Source organism: Erinaceus europaeus, chromosome 4 (genome assembly GCF_950295315.1).
Source record: "Erinaceus europaeus chromosome 4, mEriEur2.1, whole genome shotgun sequence".
Classification (NCBI taxonomy): Eukaryota; Metazoa; Chordata; class Mammalia; order Eulipotyphla; family Erinaceidae; genus Erinaceus; species Erinaceus europaeus.
The window spans coordinates 66,084,531-66,107,147 of NC_080165.1; the positions used below are offsets into that span (position 1 = coordinate 66,084,531).

The 22,617-nt window shown below is 42.6% G+C and overlaps 1 protein-coding gene across 12 annotated transcripts in view; it reads right to left on the minus strand.

Moving 5' to 3' along the window:
- Window positions 1–21,385, minus strand: part of USP49 (ubiquitin specific peptidase 49) — a 105,835-nt gene extending 84,450 nt beyond the window's left edge. For 5 of the 12 annotated variants that reach the window (XM_060189803.1, XM_060189808.1, XM_060189807.1 and 2 more), the window contains exons 1-3: window positions 20,306–20,752; window positions 20,032–20,111; window positions 16,643–16,724 (exon numbers count right to left, since the gene is read on the minus strand). The gene's annotated coding sequence lies outside the window, so the exon portion shown is untranslated. Of the gene's footprint in view, window positions 1–16,642; window positions 16,725–20,031; window positions 20,112–20,305; window positions 20,753–20,873; window positions 20,967–21,138; window positions 21,268–21,334 lie in introns of those variants that run through there. The other 7 variants (XM_060189804.1, XM_060189806.1, XM_060189810.1 and 4 more) reach the window with 7 other exon arrangements.
- Window positions 21,386–22,617: the final 1,232 nt, after the last annotated feature.

Below are 22,617 nucleotides of genomic sequence, written 5' to 3' on the forward strand. Positions count from 1 at the left end.
TACACCCCCAAATATTAGTATTATTAAATGTTAATATTGGTATAGATCCAAAAAACAAACCCTATAACAATTTGTAAGACACTGCTTAAAGCTCTTAAAATTTTAACTTTAGGGTTCAGGCGGTGGTGCACCTGGTTGAGTGCACATGTTACAATGCATAAGGACCCAGGTTCAAGCCCATGGTCCCCACCTGCAGGGGAAAAGCTTTGAGAGTGGTGAAGCTGTGCTGCAAGTGTCTCTCTGACTCTTTCCCTCTCTATCACCCTCTACCTTCTTGATTTCTGACGGTCTCTATTCAATAAATAAAGATAGTTAAAAAAATTCTAAAACAATAAAATAAAATTTTAAGTCTAGTATTTCACTAAGTGATAGATAGTAAGTAGAAGCGCGAAAAGTAAAGAGTAGGAATGAAGCTGGGGGAGGGGTATATAGCTCAGTGGTAGGACACATACTTTGCATTATATAAAATTATATAAAAAGCTAGGTTTGAACTTGGTTCTAGAGCGGGGAGGGGGGAGAAAGACTGGCCAACTGTCAATACTATTGTGGGAGGGGGGGGACAAGCTATATGATCGGTGGAATTAATTTTTTTTTTTTTTGTTTCCAGGGTTATTGCCAGCACTCAGTGTCTGAAGTATAAATCCACTGGCAGCCATTTTATCTGTTTTATGTTGAATAGGTCAGAGAGAAATTGAGAAGGGAGGGGAAAATAAAGAGAGAGAAAAATAAAGATACCTGCAGACCTGCTTGTGAAGTGACCCCCCTGTAGGTGGGGAATCATAGAAAGATGTCTATTAGGGGGCCAGGTGTTGGGGCATCTGGTTGAGTGCACATGCTACAATGCACAAGGATCCAAGTTCAAGCCCTTAGCCCCACCTGGAGGGGGCAAGCTTCATGAGTGGTGAAGCAGTGCAACTGGCATCTCTCTCTTCCCTCACAGTTTCTTTCTGTGTCCATCCAAAAGTAGAATAAATGTAATGTTTTATTTTTAGATTTTTATTTACTTATTCATTCCCTTTTGTTGCCCTTGTTTTATTGTTGCAGTTATTATTGTTGTTGTTGGATAGGACAGAGAGAAATGGAGAGAGATAGGGAACACAGAGAGGGGAGAGAAAGACACCTGCAGACCTGTTTCACTGCTTGTGAAGCGACGCCCCGGCAGGTAGGGAGGCAGGTGCTCCAACTGGGATCCTTACAGCGGTCTTTGGGCTTTGCGCCACATGCGCTTAACCCGCTGGGCTACCGCACGACTCCCATAAAATGTTTTTTTTTACTAATTCTTTTTTTAAAAATATTTATTTTATTTGTTTATTCCCTTTTGTTGCCCTTGTTTTATTGTTGTAGTTATTTTTAAACTGTTTTTTAAAAATGTTTTAATATTCCCTTTTTTGCCCTTGTTGTTTTATTGTTGTAGTTATTATTGTTGTAGTTGTTGTTGGATAGGACAGAGAGAAATGGAGAGGGGAGGGGGAAGACGGGGGAAAAAAAGATATCTGCAGACCTGCTTCACCGCCTGTGAAGTGACTCCCCTGCAGGTGGGGAGCCAGGGCTCGAACTGGGATCCTTACACTGGTCCTTGTGCTTTGCACCACCTGCACTTAACCTGCTGTGCTACAGCCTGACTCCCTATTGTTATAGTTATTATTGTTGTTGTTGATGATGCCATCGTTGTTAGATAGGACAGAGAGAAATGGAGAGAGGAGGGGAAGACAGAGGAGGGAGAGAAAGATAGACACCTGCAGACCTGCTTCACCACCTGTGAATCGACTCCCCGCCAGGTGGGGAGCTGGGGGCTCGAACTGGGATCCTTATGCCAGTCCTTGAGCTTTGAGCCACCTGCAGTTTACCCACTGCGCTACCACCCGACTCCCTACTACTACTACTATTATTATTATTATTTTGCCACCAAAGTTATTCCCAGGACTTGGGACTTGGGGATTCCACTGGCCCTGACTTTTTTCCTTTCTTCTTCTTCTTCCTCTTGCCCTTCCCCTTCCTCCTCCTCGTCTTCTTCTTCTTCTCTTTCTGATAGGATGGAACTAGGGTCAAAGACGGGAAAAGAGAACTGCAGCACTATTCCATTGCTTGGGATGCTTACCCCCTGCAGGTTAGGTTGGGGGCTTTGGGTTTGGTCCTTGAACGTTGTATCATGTGAACTGTACCAGGTGCATCATCACCTAACCTGTCCCCGTCATCACCATTATCACCACTGTATACCTAGAGCCTCAGTCATGTGTAGTTTCACCACTCCTGGGCTGACTTTTTCATTCAGATATATGCAGAGAGAAGGAAAGAGAACTCACTAGAACTTTCCCTGGCACCCTCCCCTATGATGCTGATCCTTGAGCCTGGGCCACACAGGTGCAAGGCACTGGTCCTATCCAGTGAATGATCGCTCAGCCCTCTATTGTTATTTCTTTATTTTTAGTTATTATTGTTGTCGTCATTGTTGGATAGGACAGAGAGAAATGGAGAGAGGAAGGGAAGACAGTGAGGGGCAGAGAAAGACAGACATCTGCAAACCAGCTTCACTGCTTGTGAAGTGACTCCCTGCAGGTGGGGAGTCTCAGGCTTGAACTGGGATCCTTACGCTGGTCCTTGTGCATCACCACCTGTGCTTAACCAGCTGCGCGACAGCCCAACTCCCTATTGTTATTTTTATTTTTATTTATTTATTTATTTATTTTTTAATTTTTTTTTAAATTTTAATTTATTTATTTCCTTTTGTTGCCCTTGTTGTTTTATTGTTGTAGTTATTATTGTTGTCGTTGTTGGATAGGACAGAGAGAAATGGAGAGGGGAGGGGGAAGACAGAGAGAGGGAGAGAAAGAGAGACACCTGCAGACCTGTTTCACAGCTTGTGAAGCGACACCCCTGCAGGTGGGGAGCCAGGGCTTGAACCAGGATCCTTATGCGGGTCCTTGTGCTTAGCGCCACCTGCGCTTAACCCGCTGCGCTACAGCTCGACTCCCCCTATTGTTATTTTTAAAAGCATATGAGGATAAGGTTGGGCAGGGATAGAGAGCATAATGGTTATGCAAACAGACACTCTTGCCTGAGGCTCCAAAGTCCCAGGTTCAATCCCTGCACCACCATAAACCAGAGCTGAGCAGTGCTCTGGTAAAAAAAAAAAAAAAAAACCAACTAACCAAAACAGGGCAGGATTAATTAAGGATATCTTCATGAAGGATTCTTATGTAGTTATAAAGGAGACTTGCTAGAGAAGAGAGCTGCTCCATTTGTTTTTTTTTTTTTTTTTTTTTTTTTTCATCCTACCCAGTTGTTTTCAGAGAGCTGCTCCATTTGTATGTGATAGACCAATCAAGCTTTTTTAGTCAGAAATGAGGCCTGGGATAACAGAAAGAAGGAATATAACAGATGCGGAGCCTATCCACATTGCAAATTGTGATCCATTGCAGTTTTAACAGCATACTGGTATAATGTCATCTGGACCCATCCACACTGTTTAACTAGTACCTAAATGATACAACTTTTTTTTTTTTCAAACAATACTATAAAGAAAAACTGTGGGGACCAGGCAATGATGTACCTAGTAAAATGCACACATTATCATGAGCAAGGACCTGGGTTCCCCTGTCCCCACCTAGGGGAGGAAGGGGAGGCTTCATGAGTAGTGAAAGCACTACGGCAGGCCTCTTTCTCTCTCCCCCTCAATTTCTCTCTATCCTATAAAACAGAAGAATAAAGGAAAAAAGGTGGCCAAGAGTGGTGGATTCATTGTACAGGCGCTGAGCCTCCACCAGCCTGGAACAGTGAAGTTCCAGTGACAATTAAAGCAAATAAATCCATAGTAAGACTCTGGAATATCCAACACTAAGGACTGAGCTGAAAGCCTCAGAAATCCAGTCCCTGAGTTCTCCCAGCTAAGTAACTCCCCAGATGACAATTTTTTCAAGCAATCCCATAAATTTTAGAAATGTTTCTTTGAGCTTAGGAGGTAGCCTAGTGGTTATGCAATAAGGCTTTCATATCTGAGGCACCAAAGGTACCAGGTTCAATTCCCAGAACCACCGTAAGCTAGAGCTGAGTAGTTCTCTGGTAAAAAATTTTAAAAAAATTAAATTATTTAAAAAATATTGCTGTATTTTTAATTCAAAATCACATACTTTAAGCCCTATTTCCATTGTTAATTTATAGAAGTGTTTCTTTATCTCTCTTTTTTATGTGATGCTGGGGAATGAACCAAAGACCTACTTGGTCCAATATTTTTATCCTATAAAGAAAAGAGCATGAACCACCAAAACACTGATTCATCTTCTATGGAAGTCTTTTGTTTGGTACCACCCATGGTGATGCCTTGTGTGACAAAAAGCAAACCCAACTTATTATTATTATTTTTTTTAAACCCAAGTTCTCACACAGAGTAAGTCATGTAACTATAGGTTGAGCTATCTCTGAGTCCACTAATATTCATATATTCATAAATATATGTATTTGTATTTTTAAAAAAAAACTAGAGCTCAGTTCTGACTTTTGGTGGTGCAAGGGGACTGAGCCTGGGACTTCGGAGCCTCAGGCATGAGAATCTCTTTGCATAACCATTATATTATCTACCCCCACCCCAAATGTTCCTTTTTAAACTGAATAATTTTGACACGTAAAAGTGCATAGATTTACGAAATAAATGTTACTTTGATTCATTTATAGATTGTAATATGTAGACATTTTATTTATTATATATTATATATGATATTTATTATATCACATTGTTATCTATATTGATTACACTGTATATGAGAACTCCGATTTATTTACTACTCCTAATAGTTTAATCCTTAAACAACATCAGTATTACCCATCCACCTCTTGGTTACCAACATTTTACAGGTTTGACTTCATTTTCATTTTCTTTTTAAATTTTTACTATTTTTATTTACCAGATAGAGTCAGTCAGAAATCGAGAGGGAGTGGAAAGATAGAGAGGAAGACAGACAGAGAGACACCTGCAGCACTGCTTTACCACTTGCAAAGCTTTCCCCCTACAGGTGGGGACTGGGGGTTCAAACCCAAGTCCTTGCACATTGTAACATGTGCGCTCAAGCAGGTGCGCCACCACCCAGCCCCCATTTTCATTTTAATGCAACACCAAGGAACAAACCCCAGGTCTCTAAAATGCTAAACAAACCAATTTTTTTATTCTTTACTTTTTTACTTCTTTGAAAAAGGAATGGAGAAACAGAGAAGAGAGCAGGGGTAGATAGCATAATGGTTATATAAAGAGACTCTCATGCCTGAGGTTCCAAAGGCCCAGGTTCAACACCCTGTAATACCTATCATAAGCAGGAGCTAAACAGTGTTCTGGTAGAAAAAAAAAAAAAAAGAGAGAGAGAGAGAAACAGAGAAACAGAGAAGGGATTATGAAAACAAAATACTAATATAGTCTTTTTAAACTTTTTAAAAATATATTTATTCATTCCTTTTGTTGCTCTTGTTGTTTTATTGTTGTAGTTATTATTGTTATTGATGTTGGCGATCTTGGATAGGACAGAGAGAAATGGAGAGAGGAGGGGAAGACAGAGAGGGGGAGAGAAAGATAGACACCTGCAGACCTGCTTCACCACCTGTCACTCGAACTGGGATCCTTATGATAGCCTTTGCGCTTTGTGCCACATGCGCTTAACCCTCTGCACTACCGCCCGACTCCCTCTAATATAGTCTTATATACTCTATGGATGCTTACAGAAATGAGATATTCCCTATGTGAACATATGCAAATATACGTTCAAATAGATACTACCATACACGCAAGTATTGATTCACTGTCAACGGTTAGATGTCTAGGATTATAATTAAATGCTATTAGTAATGATTACTAAACTGAGTCATTCACATTTTCGTACCTGATTTTCTATGTGGCCATCTCCAAAGTAACTTTTTTTTTTCATCTTTATTTATTGGATAGAGATAGCCAGAAATTGAGAGGGTCGGGGGAGATAGGGAGAAAGGAGTATACCCACAGCACTGCTTCACCACTCACAAAGCTTTCCCTCTGCAGGTTGGGAGCAGGGACTCAAACCTGGGTCCTTGCACACTGTAACATGTGTGCTCAACCAGGTGTGCCTTCACCCAGCCAATGTAAAAACTTTTATCATGGGGACTAATTAGTTCTAATAAAGACTTTGGCCTGTATCTTGATAAATTAATAAAATCACTGAGCATTCTAGAAATGCTTTGGCTCAAAACTGATTAATTAGCAAACCTCTTTCTACCCTTCCTATAATTCTCAATTAAGATTTACATTCTCTGATGAACACACTGAGTCATAAAACTTAATTTCCTGGGAGTCAGGCGGTAGCACAGTGGGTTAAGCGCACATGGCACAAAGCACAAGGACCAGCATAAGGATCCTGGTTCGAGCTCCCAGCTCCCCACCTGCAGGGGAGTCCCTTCACAGGCGGTGAAGCAGGTCTGCAGGTATCTATCCTTCTCTCCCCCTCTCCTCTCCATTTCTCTCTGTCCTATCCAACAACGACAACATCAACAACTACAACAATAAAACAAAGGAAGGCTAGGGTTTAGTGCCTGCTCAACTCCACTATTCCTGGTGATCATATATATATATATTTTTTAATTTTTATTTATTTATTTATTCCCTTTTGTTGCCCTTGTTTTATTGTTATGGTTATTATTGTTGTCGTTGTTGTTGTTGGATAGGACAGAGAGAAATGGAGAGGGGAGGGGGAAGACCGGGAGAAAGAAAGATAACCTGCAGATATGCTTCACCGCCTGTGAAGTGACTCCCCTGCAGGTGGGGAGCCAGGGCTCAAACTGGGATCCTTACGCTGGTCCTTGCACTTTGCGCCACGTGCGCTTAACCCATTGCGCTACAGCCCAACTCCCAGTCATTTATAATTTTATATAAAAGATAAGAGACAGAGAAAGGGAAATAGGCAGAAAGGAGAAATAACACTGTTCTACTACTCATGAAGCTTATCCACTGCAATTGAAGCTGGGCCCTAAGCCCAGGCCCTTGAGTGCTCTACCAGCTGGGACAGTTCCCAGGCCCCAAAATTTATTTTTTTAATGTTTTTTTTTTTTTTAATTTTTACCATAGCACTGCTAAGCTCTGGCTCACAGTGATGCAGGAGATTGAACCTATAACTTCAGAGCCTCAGGAATGAGAGTCTCTTTGCATAATCATTATGCTATCACCCCTGCCCAAAAATTTAATTCCAAAGTCAAAACCTGTCTCTGTGGTTGGGGAGGAAGCTTACCAAGAGTATGAGACTTGGTTACATGAGGCTCTGGGTTTGATCCCCAGTAACACATATGCCATATGCCAAAGTGGTGCTCTGGCTTTCTTTTTTTTATTAAAAAATCATTTTATTTATTTATGATAGAGAGGAGGGGGTCAAGAAGCAAGACGTCACTCTATGTCAGGAAATTGAGAGGAGCCTCACAAAGCACCCTACATTTTTCTGCCTCCAGGAGCCTGGCATTCCTTAAAACATTAAGCCAGCTCCGCCTGCTCCACCCAGCATTCCTGATACTATGGCCTGTCTACATAAACATTGTTAGATCCCCACCCATTCCATTCCTTTGATCTATCTTCTTTCTACCCTCAAGGCCCTCCTTGCCTGCAGGATATTATTAATCCTACCAGTGAAAACCCTCGAAACAGTTTCTAAGCAAGTTCCTACCTTCCCAAACCCCTTTTGCCTTTCTCCACCCCTTTTCTAGCCATTTCCGTTTCAGACTTGCCACTTCCCCAGTCGCCCTTTAAATGCCTTGGCTCTCTGATCAATAGAGATAACTGCATTGCCTCCCCGCCACGTGTTTGGTTCCTGAGTCATCTCCCCCAGGTCACTGAGTGAGTAGCAGCCCAGGCTGGCTCCAGTAGAGTTCTCTCCAACCCAGAGAGTACACACCCGGGAAGAGGCACCCCCATGCTAGCCCAGCAACTCTAGCATATGCAATGCCTAGAAATGAACTCAAGACCTCATGCTTCTAAGTCCAACACTTTAGCAACTGCACCACCTCCAGGGCTGCATTCTTTTCTAAGTATGTTCTTGATGCATTTGTACTTTCAGTCATGAGATCCTGAGCTCAATCCCTAGAACTGCATGTGCCATAGTGATTCTATGGTTCTTTCTTTCTCTCTCTGATAATAAACTAATAAATCTATTTTTAAAAAGATTTAAAAATGCTCATTTTACTATGACCTATCCAAGTGGACACAAGCCATATACTACACACCATCCTGCCTATATTAGAGACTGAAAGAAAGGGAGGAAGAAAGAGATGAGGGAAAAGAAAAGAACAACACCAATATGACAAAAGTGCTAAGCTAAGCTGTAATCTTCTGGTCACTCATAGCTAAATTATAAAAAGAGCTGACACAAAGGTATTCTATCCCTCCTTTGGAGGGATAGAAGTGTCACATAAAATCATCTTCCTAAATCATTAGTAACAGTGTTACCCTCTTATGCCTCTCAGAATTTACACAGCAAGAGAAGCACTACTGGACCCCAAAGACAATGACAAGAAACTCAAACTCTGACAGACAAAGAGACAGCAGGGAAGACCAGCTTCCTGGGCTCTAAACTATGCTGGAATACTTTGTTAATCCTTCCCAAATCCCACAAAGTTGGGGTGGAGGTGGGAGAGGGAACAGAAAGCAATCAAGGACAGTAGCTCTAGATCACAGGAGGTCATATCAGTCCTATTTGAATGGGTGAGGGGACTGGGCAGGGGCAACAGAGCAGGGGAAGGTATATATTAAAGCCTGTATGTTCACAGAGATTCAACAAAAATAATTTTATCCTTGATCCTTCTGATGTGCTAACATCTGCCCCCAATCATTTGCCAGCCCAGAGTTGCAGGCATTTTCACACAGTGGGGCTGAAAGGGATGCTACTAGAGTGTAAATTACTAATTAACTCCATAGAAGACAAAGGGAGAAAATACCTGTCACAGAGCGCTGTTTACAACTTGACATACAATAAAAACAATCCCGAAAATCTCAGAATACTGCCTTACTTTTCAGACTTCTATTAATATGTAAATGGCAAAAGAAGGGTATTATAGTCTTTAAAAACTGTCCATGTCTCAGAAACAATAATGCAGGACTAGAAATAATGCTCCCCAAATAATTTGTAATTTTCTTTTCCTTATGAAAGCAAAGTGTTTTTAATTATTACAATCAGCTTTAATAAGGAGCTATATTTCATAGCTCCGAGGAATCACTTAAATGGGAGAGGGAGGAAAAGGAAGTCCACAAGTGCTGTATGTTTACTTTGTTGAATTATAGTTACATGCCTCTTCCTTTCAGGGCAATCAGATGGCTCATTCTGTAATTCACACCTCTATCAAATGGACAGATTCTCAGTTTTTTTATTTTATTTTATTTATTTATTTCCCTTTTGTTGCCCTTGTTTTTTTTTTTTCTATTGTTGTTGTAATTATTATTGTTAGATAGGACAGAGAGAAATTGAGAGAGGAGGGGAAGACAGAAAGGGGGAGAGAAAGACACCTGCAGACCTGCTTCACTGCCTGTGAAGCAACTCCCCTGCAGGTGGGGAGCCGGGGGCTTGAACTGGGATCCTTACGGCGGTTCTTGCACTTTGTGCCACGTGCGTTTAACCACTGTGCTACCGCCTGACTCCCAGATTCTCAGTTTTTTTTTAAAGTTTTTTTTAAATTTATTTTCTCTTTTGTTGCCCTTTTTTAAAATTTTTATATTTATTTCCCCTTTTGTTGCCCTTTTTTTTATTGTTGTTGTAGTTATTGTTGTTATTATAGATGTCTCTGTTGTTGGATAGAACAGAGAGAAATGGAGAGAGGAGGGGAAGACAGAGAAGGGAGAGAAAGACAGACACCTGCAGACCTGCTTCACCGCTTATGAAGTGACTCCCCTACAGGTGGGGAGCTGGGGACTCGAATTGGGATCCTTATGTTGGTCCTCGCACTTAGCGCCACGTGAACTTAACCTGCTGAGCTACCACCTGACTGTCAAGTTCTCATTTTTAATAAAAATACAAAATGAGCTGGAAAGTGGAGATGGAATCAATTGAATTTTATATGACAATATTTGAAAAGATTCCAAAAGTTTAGGTTTATTTTCAGAGATAATGGAATGTTGATATCTTTATTCATTACCTTACCTTAAAGAAAGCCCATTTATATTAATCTCAACTGATGTTCTTAAGGCATTAGAGTTTTTAAAGACTTATTATAGAGAGAGAAGGAGAGAGGAAGAGAAGAAAAGAGGATGAGGGAAAGAGAAGGAAGGAGAGGGAGAAAGGGCGGCGAGAGGGGGTGCGGGAGAGAGGGAGAGGAAGGGGGAGAGAGAATGAGAATGAGAGAGACTATCAGAGCTCTGGCTTATGATGATGCTGGGAATTGAACCTGAGAACTGAGCACCTCAGGCATGAGGTCTAGTGCACAACTGCTGTACTATCTCCCTGGTCATTAAGGCAGTATATTTTGTACTTAGAACTCCTCCAGCTCCTTGAAAGATCTTTAGAACATATTTTAGGGTGTAGGGAATAGTTCACATAATGGTTATGCAAACAGACTCTCATGCCTGAGACTCTGAAGTCCCAGGTTCTATCTCATGCACCAAAATAAACCAGAGCTGAGCAGTGCTCTGGAGGGGGAAAGAAAAAAAAAAAAGAATATAAATTTTAGCTAAACATGTCTTAGGCATGTGGCTAAGGGTTATGTGGTCTGTAGCTCTATTTTCTCATATAATTGCCTATACATCATCAACAGCTAGCAGTCCTAAGGACTTACCAGTATGTGAATATGATCATGCCAGATGCTAAAGAGACCCCAAAAGAAAGATAAACTAGACCATTTTTAGTGATAAGAAAAGCCTACAAATTCATCATTCAGGGGCCGGGTGGTGGCGCACCTGGTTGAGCACACATGTTACAATGTGCAAGGACCCAGGCTCAAGCCCCTGGTCCCCACCTGCAAGGGGAAGTTTCACAAGTGGTGAAGCAGGGCTGTAGGTGTCTCTCTGTCTCTCCCTCTCTAGCTCTCCCCTTTTCAATTTGTCTGTCTCAATCCAATAGATAAAGATAATAATAAAAAGATTTAAAAAAAACCAAATTCATCATTCACAGGCAAAATTTATTACGCACTTCAAAAAACAATGAAGACAACAAATCACAACTGGTAAGTCCAACAAAGTCCTTGTGCTTCACAAGCCTGACTTAAACAGCAACATGCTGGTATACTCCAAAATATTCTTCCCTTTTAATAACATAACCATATTTTGCTTTACTTTTTTAACATGATTTTCCAAGCTCCCTTAGTGAGTCTTTTTTTTTTTTTTTAATATTTATTTTATTTATTTATTCCCTTTTATTGCCCTTGTTGTTTTATTGTTGTAGTTATTATTGTTGTTGTTGTTGGATAGGACAGAGAGAAATGGAGAGAGGGAGGGGAAGACAGAGAGGAGGAGAGAAAGATAGACACCTGCAGACTGCTTCACCACCTGTGAAGCCTCCCCTGCAGGTGGGGAGCCGGGGTTCGAACCGGGATCCTTATGCTGGTCCTTGCGCTTTGCGCCACCTGCGCTTAACCCGCTGCGCTACAGCCCGACTCCCAGTGAGTCTTTTTATTAGATTGTTAATGAGAGGAAAAGAGAGAAGCTGAGTATTACACTGACATATGTGATGTGGTAAATCACTCAGAGCTTCATCCACACAAGTCTAGTGCTGGTAGTAGCTGATATGCCACCTCTTGGGTCATTGTTATCATATTTTCCAAGTTTGTTTGCTCAGAAATAACCAAAGTGGGGGGGGGGGTAGATTGTGTAATGGTTATACAAAGAGACTCTCAGGCCTGAGGCTCCAAAGTCCCAGCTTCAGTCACTCTGCATCACAATAAGCCAGAGCTGATCAGATCTCTGGTTAAGAAAGAAAGTGCAGGTGGTACAAAGAACAAGGACCTGTGTAAGGATCCCAGTTCGAGCCCCACCTGCAGGGGAGTCACTTCACAAGTGGTGAAGCGGGTCTGCAGGTGTCTATCTTTCTCTCCCCCTCTCTGTCTTCCCCTCCTCTCTCCATTTCTCTCTGTCCTATCCAACAAGGACAGCAATAACAATAACAACAATAACAAGGGCAACAAAGGGGAAAAAATGGCCTCTAAAAGCAGCGGATTTGTAGTGCGGGCACCGAGCCCCAGCAATAACCCTGGAGGCAGAAAAGAAAAGAAGAGAAGAGAAGAGAGAAGAGAAGAGAAGAGAAGAGAAGAGAAGAGAAGAGAAGAGAAGAGAAGAGAAGAGAAGAGAAAGGAAAGGAAAGGAAAAGAAATAAAGGACCAAAGAGAATAACTCATCAGGTAGGGCACATGACTTGAGCTCCAGCACCACATGGAAAGTGCTTATAACACTAGGGTGAACACTGGTTCTGTTGTGTCCTCTCTCTCTGTCTCTCAATATTTGAGTGTTAAACCAGCATGCTATCTCTCTCTGTCATATAAATAAACCTTTTTTGGGAGTCGGGCAGTAGCACAGTGGGTTAAGCGCACAAGGCACAAAGCACAAGGACCGGCATAAGGATCCTGGTTCGAGCCCCCAGCTCCCTACCTGCAGGGGAGTCGCTTCACAGGTGGTGAAGCAGGTCTGCAGGTGTCTGTCTTTCTCTCCCCCTCTCTGTCTTCCCCTCCTCTCTCCATTTCTCTGTCCTATCCAACAATGACAACATCAACAACAATAATAACTATAACAACAATAAAAACAAGGGCAAAAAAAAGGAAATAAATATTTAAAGAAATAAATAAATAAAATAAATCTGTTTTTTTTTAAAGGTGTGAGTGCAGAGAACCCTGGTGGTTGGAGTGGTGTATAATCTTGTAAATTACTATTAAGTCACCAAAAATAAATAAATAAATAAAAATTCAAACTAAATTAAAAAAAAAAGAATACAGTAAGGATAGGGGAGATCATATAATGGCCATGCAGAAAAGACTTTCATGCCTGTGACTTCAAAGTACCAAATTCAGTCTATTGTACCACTATAAGTCATAACTCCAGAGCTGAACATTACTGGAGAGAAAAGAAAGAAATAAAAAGAAAGCAAAGCAGCACACGGGGCAAATGAAATACATGTAACAAATGTGAATTTGAATAATGGTATATAGACAGTTGTTCCTGTTAAGATTCCTATGATCACCAAGAACTTTCACCCTCGAAGTCTTTTAATATTATAAAACCATTACTGTCACTAATTTAAAAAAAAAAGTAAAAAATAAGATTGGTACAACTAGGTGGTGGCTTAGTACAATGCACAAGTTTAACAGATGTGAAGACACAGATTCAAGTGTCCTCAACACCTTCCTATCCCCACCTGAAGGGGGAAGCTTCATGAGCAGTGGAGGAGTGCTGTAGGTATCTTGTCTTTTCTCTCTCTGTTCCTCTTAACCACCATTTATAAAATAAAAGTATCTTCAAGACCATAGGACTTATTTATTTGTTTATAAACATTTATCTATCTCATGAGATAAATGATGGGGGGTGAGTGGGAGAGGAGCAGAAAAAGACTGACATTTAGTGCCAGATAGGAGGGAAAAAAATGGTAGTAATGGTGTAACGGAGCTCAAGCGTGGGTCATGTGTATATATTTTTTCTTTTAAATTTTCACCAGGGTTATCACTGGGGCTCAGTGCCTACATGATGAATCCACTGCTCCTGGAAGCCATCTTTTCTTTTTTCCCCCTTTATTTGATAAAACAGCAAAATTGAGAGGGGAAGATGGGATACAGAGTGAGACAGACAGGGGGCCGGGTAGTGGCACACTTGGTTAAGCATACATGTTACAGTGTGCAAGGACCCAGGTTTAAGCCCCCAGTCCCCACCTGCAGGGGGAAAGCTTCATAAGTGGTAAAACAGAGCTGCAGGTGTCTCTCTGTCTCTCTCCCTCTCTGTTTTCCCCTTCCCTCTCAATTTCTGGCTGTCTCTATTCAATAAATAAATAAAGGTAATAAAAGTTAGAGAGAGATAGACAGAAAGACAGCTGTAGTTCTGTTTTTTGTTGTTGTTGTTTTTAAGATTCTATTTATTTATTCATGAAGAGAAAGAACCAGACATCATTCTGATACATGTGCTTCCAGGGACTGAACTCTGGACCTCATGCTTGAGAATCGAATGCTTTCTTCACTGCGCCACCTCCCAGGCCACAAGAGAGCTGTAGTTCTTGCTTTACTGCTTGTGGAGCTTTCCCCCTGCAGATGAGGAGCAGGGGCTTGAACATAAGTCCTTGCTCATGATAATGCGTCCACTTAACCAGGTGCACCACCACCTGGCCAGAAGCTAATATTACATTATTTGTATTAAGATTATTGACTGCTTGGATTAAGGCATATTGACTATGGCTCTGGAGGTGGCACACAGTAGAGTGTTGGATTCTGCAGCACAAAGTTCAGTCCCTGGCAATGTGTATGCCAGAGTAATACTGTGGATCTTTCTCTCCCTCATAAAGAAGTATTTTTTTTTTAAGTGTCAACTATCAGGGCTAGGTGGCAGTGCACTTTATTGAAAATACATTACAGTGCACAAGAACCCAGGTTCAAGCTCCTGATCCGTACCTGTGGTGGGGGGAAGCTTCACAAGCTGCAAAGCAAGTACAGCAGATGTTTCTTTCTCCTCTATTTCTCCCTCCCCTCTCAATTTCTGTCTCTATTGAAAATAAATAAGCAAATAACATACATTTTTTAAAGTATCAACCATCAAATAAGTAGTAGTAGAAATGGTGGTCTGGGAGGTGGTGCAGTGGTAAAGCTTTGGACTCTCAAGCATGAGGTCCCGGTTTCCATCCCTGGCAGCACATGTGCCAGAGTGATGTCTGGTTCTTTATCTCTCCTCCTAGCTTTCTCATAAATAAATAAAATCTAAAAAAAAAAAAAAATTAAAAAAAATTAGTAGTAGAAATGTCTTCAATATAATTAGGAGCCTCTATTTCATTACCTGTAAATGGGAACAGTGTTCATGCTAAACTCACAGGAGCCAATGAATTAGAATTTCCATGGGACCCTAAGACAGCAGGAACCTCACATTTCCACTATAGAGCCTATATTTCCCCCAGTCCTAGAACCTTAGGGTGGGGCGCACTTTCCTGCATGCTTCTCTCAATTCATATCAAATAATATTGCATCCGCTGATCACAACCTAATCAACGCAACGAGTGCCACCCCAGCATGCTTCACTTCAGACTGTGTCCAGAGACTTCAGGTGTGGAATGACAACCCTTCAGCTTCATTACTCAGGTGAGACCTTTCCTTTCATAGTATTCTCTAATTCCATTCCAGGTGGTCCACTCCCCAATAAAGTCCCCAAACTTGATATAGACCAGGTCCCCTGAGATAGAGCATATGTTCACACGTGTCCATAAACCAGGGAAAAATATATACCTGAAAGCAGAAGTACACAAGAGTCTGCAGTGAGTACCCCCCAACACTTCATCTGCACTATTCCAGCCTTTAGGTCCATGATTGTTCAACAATTTGTTTGGCTGTGTATGCTAACTCTCTTTTCAGCCACCAGGTTCTAGATGCCAGCATGATGCCGACCAGACTTCCCTGGACTGACGACCCCACCAATGTATCCTGGAGCCCCGCTTCCCCAGAGACCGACCCCACTAGGGAAAGAGAGAGGCAGACTGGGAGTATGGATTGACCAGTCAACGCCCATGTTCAGCGGGGAAGCAATTACAGAAGCCAGATCTTTCCACCTTCTGCAACCCACAACCACCCTGGCTCCATACTCCCAGAGGGATAGCGAATGGGAAAGCTATCAGGGAAGGGGATGGGATATGGAGATTGGGTGGTGGGAATTGTGTGGAGTTGTACCCCTCCTATCCTACGGTTTTGTTAATGTCTCCATTCTTAAATAAATAAATAAATAAATAAATAAAGGGCAACAAAAGGGAAAACAAATATTTTTTTTAAAAAATTTCCATGGGAGTCGGGTGGCAACGCAGTGAGTTAAGTGCACGTGGCACAAAGCGTAAGGACCGGTGAAATGGTGAAGCAGGTCTGCAAGTGTCTTCTTTCTCTCCCCCTCTCTGTCTTCCCCCCCCCCCTCCATTTCTCTCTGTCCGATCAAACAATGACATCAATCATAACTACAACAATAAAAAAAACAAGGGCAACAGAATTTCCAGGATCCTATAATAATATCTAACATAAAAGGACTATACACAGGTTATTTATCATCATTAAATTTATGAATTTACTGTCTTGAACACAAAAAGCAGATTTTAATTTTTTTACTCAATAACGTAGATGGAGCAAGAAAAAAGAAATATAAATACATCATTAAAGAGCTTAAGAAGTGGCACAGTGGTAGAACGCCAGACTTGCAAGCATGAAGTCATAAATTCAATCCCTGGCACTATATGTCAGTCTTTTTCTGGCCCCTCCTCATAGTTTATCTCATGAAATAGATCAAATAAATGTTAAAAACTAAATAAATATGTCCCAGATTCAATCCCTCATACCACCATATATCAGAGATCAGCAGTGCTCTGGTTTAAAATAATAATAATGAATATAGCATTAAGTGTACCACTAACTCTCCTTGGAGGGGAAATACTTAAGTGCTAGAAAATATTACATATAAAGATTTTCACATTACTGCTCTGGATTCATAAAAATAGGATAAAATTTTATCTACCTGGGGTGATTTAAGTGGGATATTGATTGAAGTTGCAGGGTAACCTAAAGATCCTTTCAAGGTCTCTTCTCATCCAAAGAATCTACAATTAACCAGAAAAACAATTACGTAAAGTCTACTCATTAAAATCTGAAAATATGAACTCAATTTTTTTTTTACTTAGCAAATAAAGTTAATAAAATCAAGTAGAATTCTACTTAGTGAGTAAATGAAGTTAAAATTAACCACTGGTGTTCTTATAAATAAACAGCAATATCTAAACAAAGAGATTATCCATTTTCACTTTTTAAAATATCACTTTTTAGAAAAAGCCATACACATTAGGAGTTGGTGATTTAATACATTATGGTAGGACAAAGAAAAAAAAAATAGAAGAGTTTTTTTTTTCCCTTTGACTGACCTTACACTTCATATCTTCTTTTTCATATTTAAAATAGAAAGATGTTACTTTACACTTACATTATAATGCAATATAACACACTGTAAAAAATGGCAATACCAGACAGAGACTACAACCTTCTAAAAATGCTGGCCAATCACATTTATCAAAGAAAATATGCACACACATTACACAAAAATAAAGTTACACTTTAGCTTGAAAGTTAACTTTTCAAAGTAATCCTCTTGAGATCTGGCAGCAAAAAACGTAATTTAAAAAATCTTGTTAGGGGGCTGGGCGGTGGTGCAGCGGTTTAAGCACACATGGTGTGATGCTCACAGACCTGTTCAAGGATCTTCGAGTTCCTGGCTCCCCACCTGCAGGGGGGTGGTGGTCTCTTGACAATCAGTGAAGCAGGTCTGTAGGTGTCTGCCTTTCTCTCCTCTCTCTCTGTCTTCCCCTCCTCTCTCGATTTCTCTGTCCTATCCAATAACAATCACAATAATAACAAGGGAAACAAAAATGAGGGGGAAATGGCCTCCAGGAGCAGTGGATTCATAGTGTAGGCACTGAGCCCCAGTGAGAACCCTGGAGGCAAAAAAATCTGTTAAACTGCTAAGTCCATCAAGTCACGCTGAACTGCTGTTTAACAGAATAGATTCAATTTACACCTGCTAATGCCAGATATATTTAATTTTCTAAATTTTTCCCATATAGAAATTAGTCTTAAGTATTGGATTCTCAAGCATGAGGTCCCAAGTTCAGTCCCCGGCAGCACATGTACCAGAGTGATGTCTGGTTCTTTCTCTCCTCCTATTTTTCTCATGATTAAATACTTTAAAATAAAAAGAAAGAAATTAGTCTTTGTAGGCCTGCTGAAATAGCTCACTTTGGTAGTGCACTGCTTTGCCATATACAAAACCCTGATTCTAGCCCAGCCCCCACAGCACTGACATGCTATGGTCTCTTTCATTCTATCTCTGCCTCTCTGTGTAAAAAAAAAAAAAGAGAGAGAGAAAGGTAGGCAGAAATATTTCTGATATCCAGAAACCAGCCTAATCTATAACTAATACAAATACTATCTCTCAACCTAATCTTTATTTTTCATACCAAAACCAGTAAATAGTGGCAATTCAAAATCTGCAACTTTTTATAAAAGTGTCTTTGTATATTTAAATGTACACTGTTAAATAAATAGCCTCAATAAAAATCTCAAGAGCAGTGGACATTTTTCCCCCCAAAGTAAAATTATACGCTACCCTTTCGAACCATCAAATGCGAAGTTATAATTTCTTATAATCTTAGTTAAATATAAAAGTTTAGGGAGGTTTTTTTTTTTTTCCTTCCTCCAGGGTTATTGCTGGGGCTTGGTGCCTGCACCATGAATCCACTGCTCCTGGAGGTTAATTTTTCCTTTTTGTTGCCCTTGTTGTTTTATCGTTGTTATGGTTATTATTGTTGTTGTTACTGATGTTGTCGTTGTTGGATAGGAAATAGAGAGAGAAGGGGAAGACAGAGAAGGGGAGAGAAAGATAGATACCTGCAGACCTGTTTCACCGCTTGTGAAGCGACCCCCCTGCAGGTGGGGAGCTGGGGCTAGAACCGGGATCTTTAAGCTGGTCCTTGAGCTTTGCACCATGTGTGCTTAACCTGCTGTGCTACCACCTGACCCCTGAAGGTTTAAAAATAACCAGAAAACAGTAAAACATAAATCTGGTCCCAATTTTTTAAAAATATTTTTATGGATTTATTTTCTCCTTAGTTGCCCTTGTTTTATTGTTATTGTAGTTATTATTGTTGTTGTTATTAATATTGTTGTTGTTGGATAGAACAGAGAGAAATGGAGAGAGATGGGGAAGACAGAGAAGGGGAAAGAAAGACAGACACCTACAGACCTGCTTCACCACCTATGAAGTGACTCCCCTACAGGTGGGGAGCTGGGGTCTGGAACTGGGATCCTTAAGCCGGTCCTTGCCTTTTGCGCTGTGCTACCACCCGACTCTCGTCCCAATTTTTTAAATTTCCAAATATGTCTTAGGAATCAGATGCTTCTAGTAAATTAATATCAATATGGCCTTCTTTATTCACAACTACAAAGTAGGAAGTACCTCTTCTGTTGCTTTGGAGCTGTCCAACAATCTAGCTAGTATTCCTTTATACAGTATTTTTAGAATAGATATTATTCATAAATTCACCATTTAACCTAAAAAATGTATAACTCAAAAATGCTCCTCTAGCTTACAGATCCATCTTTATTTCATTTTGTTAAGTGGGGGACCAATTCCCCTGCTGCATGAAATGTCCCACACAAAGCTAAAGGCAGCTTAGAAACTGCCTTAAAGCCCTCACAGCCCTGATTTAAATCTCTTTCCTAGCAAACTTCCCTGGTTGGCTATTTCTTCTTTCTCTGAAATGATTTCTCAACAGTCTCCAGTCAATGGAAACAATTAAGGAGAAATCTCGTTGATTCATCAAAACAAAAAGATTCTCATCTTTCTCTCTCCCAGCAACAGTGGGCTCTTCATTGAGAATGAAAATGCAGCTGGATAAAGCACTCTGCCCAGTGCTTGTCAGGTACACCACCAGCGCCACTCTCCCACAACTACACAGGCACAGCCACCACGTAAAGACAACCAGTTTCCCATTCTCACCACATTAGTGAAATGCAAAGGTTTTTTTCCACACTGACTGGATGCCGTAGCATTCACCCGAGAACAAAATCAAATCAAAACGGGTTTCATCTTTCAAAGTGAACATACAAGTCAAATTACAAGCAATGCAAGGTGGAAGCAGATTCAAGATCCCTTGAAGAGATTTCTGGAATCTCCTACTTTTCTGGACAAAAGAACTCATAATTTCAATACACAGTTCTCAACAAAGAATTCCGTCCCTGTACAACCCCTGCCCCCCGCAGCGCACTCTTACTTTTTTAGTTTGTGTACACACACACACACACACACACACACACACACACACACACACACACAGCTCTAGGTCTCTTTCCACTCACCATGATTTCTTCTTCTGCACCAAAGGCTCCCTACACTTGATCCTTCACTATAGCGTTCGTGCCCTGACCCGTGCAGACCTCTGCAACATCCCCCCCACAACATGCACATTTCATTCCCGCCCCAGTGCAGCCCACCCCAGTCCTACAGCCCTCAGGACTTCCCCAGCTCTCTCCCCACCCCGGGTCTCAGACTCATCCATTAACCCCTGGGGCCCATCTCTCCCTTGCACCCCTCACCATCCCATTTGAGCTCTACCTCTTTATCTGTTTTTACCTGCGATCTTGCAGAAACGTTCCAATTAACACAATTCTCCAGCTATCCTGTCCCAGACCGCCATCGCTTCTTACACCTTTACTCTCTTTTCCTTTGAGCTTTCCTGGTCCCCGAATTGTCCTATTAGCACCCCCTCTCTCATCTCTATTTGCTCCCACCCTTCCACAGCACTCTTCTTCCTAACTCCAGCCGGCCACTAGTCCAGTGTCTCACTCACCCTCGCAGACTTTCCAGCAACCACCAGCCACTGACCTTACCTTTCTCAGAAACTCGCAGGCAGTGCCTGCCCCCCCCAGTCCCAGGGCTTCAGCTCATCCCGCCCGGCGCTAGTTCACACCCTCGTCACGTCCAGCTCGTAATCACTCAAAACTATCAACCCCGCTCGGCCCCTCCTCGCCTTCATTTCCAACTCTCACCCCAGTCCCGCCTCCTGCCGAGCTGGCCCCCGTCAGACCCCCGTTCTCACCCCCTTAACCCCACGATCCCTCGTCCAAGCCTGGGTCTTCCCAACCTCACCGCCTGCTGCCCGGCTGCCTCTACGCCCACCCAGGGTCTCCCTGCTACCCACCTCTCCGGCTCGCTTTTCCTTACTCCTCCGCTCCCAGCCTTCTAGCCCTTTCTCCCCTCTCGGCCTGACCCCCGCGGCCGCCCCCCAAGCCTGCCTTCCTCCTCGCCCCTCAGGCGTTCACCCCAACCCCGCCGTCGCCCACCCCGCCAAAAGCCCGCGCCGGCGCGCCCCGCCCGGGCGCCCCCAGCCCGCCAGCGCCGCGGCCCCGCCCCCTGCCACCGCTCCTCCCGCCCGCGAGGCGCGCGCCGCCTTTGTCGCCCCTCACCCGGTGTGAGAGGATTTGGCTTCTTTAAGGGGGAGGGCCAGCGCGCCCGAGACTCCTGTCCCCGCCTCCGAACCTTCAAGAGGGCTCCCCGGCCGCCGCGTCCTCCCCGGTCCTCGGCCCCCCCACCCCCTGGAGCGACCCTCTCTGTTGCCTGCTCCCCCTGCTCCGCCCCCTCCTCCGACACCCCTCTATTTACCGCCATCATCAGCACGCGCGAGCTGTCACCAGGGCGCGAGACAACCGAACAGGCCCCGCCCCCTGCGCGCCTATTGGCCCGCTGGTCGGAGCCCCGCCCCTGATCCCCGCATTGCGCCAACAGCGCAGCTCGGGGCCTCGACCCCAATACAGACATCCTTCCCCGGCTTCGCGCCGCGGGCGCAAAGTTTAGGGTCAGCCACCGACGCCAGGCCAACTCGAGCCTGGCGTAAGGGGCGGCGGCGTAGAAGGACGTTGTGAATGGCCAGTAGAAGTGTGGTTGAAGCACTGGAGGTTAAGTAAGAAGCTTTCCAGACAAAGGGACTCTTAAAGGTACAGTCTGATGCTCGTCCCTCCTCCTTAAAGGGTCAGAGCCTATCTCCGCCCCTTCTCTCCAGCCTGCTTCAGCCTGTGGCACCAATGGAGGAATTGAATGGTAGTTCCCGAATTATTATTATTGTTATTTGGAACTTCTTTAAGCTTTTTCTCCCCTTATTGCCTATAAAGAAAAAGCTTGTGTCAATATCGTGTCGGTTTCTGTTTTGATTTAAGGTATTTTCAATTATGGAGTTCCAGAAGCAGCAGCCTGTGAACACTGCTTAGGGCTTCCTGAAGCTGCTTTTGCAAAAGTTACTATTGGCTCCCCGAGGAGTGAGCACGTGCCTGGGCTTTTGACACTGAAGACCCAGCTGAAGACCCAGGCTGGATTCAGCTGGTGCAAGTAAGTCATCTCTAGGGACAGGTTCTACACAGCCAAGTGAAGAAGTGCGGCAGTTCTTGGGGCTGGAGACCAGAGGGACACAGAACAGTGGCTATTTCTACAGGTCATCTTTGCCTCAGAAATAGCTTAACAAGCAGCCTCTTGAGTGCATTATCCAGACATAAGCTGGTGTGTGTATTACCTAAAATAAGACCAGCAATGTTATATCACCCAACACGTGGTTAATGCAGATTTACATTTAGAAATATACACAGTTACACTGGCTCACACCTACACAGTTGTTAATGAGAAGCTCAAAAGTCAACTACAAAATATAAAAAAGGAGAAAGTATGTGTGCTGGTATAGTATGACTACAGTCTAATAGTTACCTGTTTCTAAATTATCTTTATTTATTGTTATAGGGACAGTCAGAAATCGAAAGGGTAGGGGGGAAGTAGAGAAAGACACCTGCAGCACTGTTTCACCACTTGCAAAGCTTTCCCCCTTAGGGGACTGGAGTGAAGGCTCAAATCCGAGTCCTTACACATTGTAACATGTGCGCTCAACCAGTTGTGCCACCACC